The sequence below is a fragment of the Lepidochelys kempii genome, chromosome 3 (genome assembly GCF_965140265.1).
Source record: "Lepidochelys kempii isolate rLepKem1 chromosome 3, rLepKem1.hap2, whole genome shotgun sequence".
NCBI lineage: Eukaryota > Metazoa > Chordata > Testudines > Cheloniidae > Lepidochelys > Lepidochelys kempii.
This window is the reverse complement of record NC_133258.1, coordinates 16627442-16628787: the sequence shown is the minus strand read 5'-3', so window position 1 is coordinate 16628787 and position 1346 is coordinate 16627442. Positions and strand designations below refer to the sequence as shown.

At 45.0% G+C, this 1346-nt stretch overlaps 1 pseudogene; it reads right to left on the bottom strand.

Moving 5' to 3' along the window:
* Positions 1-277: 277 nt before the first annotated feature.
* LOC140909847 (U1 spliceosomal RNA) lies at positions 278-425 on the bottom strand (annotated as a pseudogene).
* Between the last annotated feature and the right edge of the window lie 921 nt (positions 426-1346).

Below are 1346 nucleotides of genomic sequence, written 5' to 3'. Positions count from 1 at the left end.
GAAGGTTAAATATTTGATAATGGGTTATTTAATCTAGCAGACAAAAGGAGTAACAAGATCCAATGGCTGAAATTGGAGCTAGATAATTCTGACTAGAAATATGGTGCAGATTATTAACAGTGACTGTAATTAACCACTGGAACAATTTACCAAGTGCTGTTGTAACCCATGTGCCTAATAGGGAGATATCTCTTTAAGAGACCCATTGTGAGGGAGGTAGGAGTGAGCTGTGTCTGGGTCATTGGTTTTTTGTTTTCTTTGTTTGTTTTTTTTAAGCCAGAGGAGAGCACGAACGCAGTCCCCCACTACCACAAATTATGCAGCTGAGTTTCCCACATTTGGGGAAATCGCAGAGTGCAATGGATGAGCCTCACCCTGGGAAAACTACCTTCGTGATCATGGTATCTCCCCTGCCAGGTAAGTTGGCACTTGTACAAGGAGCCACATATTAACTTCTGAAGAGCCGCGTGTGGTTCTGGAGCCACAGGTTGGCCACCCCTGGAATAGAGCATAGTTCTCTCTTTGTGTTCTCATAAAATCTACAGCCATGTACCTTAGTGTGTGTTTAAGCCAACATGCAAAGAATCAGACCTGATTCAAAGTAACTGATGCCTTTGCTGCTAGTTCAGCACTTTTCAGATGGAGTTATGAATACACGTGAACGAATGGCATCGTCAAATAATGTAACAGGTCCCACTTCTATTGTGATTGGGCAGCTTCACAGAAAAAAGTGAAATACAGTTCGTCTTGTTTCGGAAATGACTATAGGAATGTCTGCAAATACCACAGCCAGCTGTTCAGAAGCTTCCAAAGACTGGCAATGACTGAACTGCCAAGGAAGTGTGAATTTGCCCGGTGGACTGGTCCCAAGCCTGGACCACAGGCCTCACCCTATTTAAATACGTTATAGTGGGAGTACTAACCTGCACTGATTGCTTTCTTGAGACTAGTTGCAATACTTAAGGATCAAAGAGAACCCAGGTCAATGTGCCTGTTTCTCCAACCCATATTTCAACCACCAGGGCAAACAGCCCAAGTCCCTTCACCCCATCATTTGGAGGAGGGAGGAAGAGGAAAATGTCTCCTGATCTGGCAGCCTGCTATCTAGATGCCTGATGATGAGAGGTGAAATATTCCCTTCTCTGCAATTCTCCTCAAGTTCTCCTCTAAGTGAGTGGGAGCAGAGGATTTCTCTCCATTGCTCTGACTTTCTCTTCTGGGGAGCAAAACAGATCCCTGCCATCCCAGTTCTCCTCTACTGGCCTAAACTGAGGTGCTGGGAAAGAATAGAACTGGGCCTCCTTGGGGACAGACAGGAAAGCCTGTTTTTAGAGACCCTCTGAAGC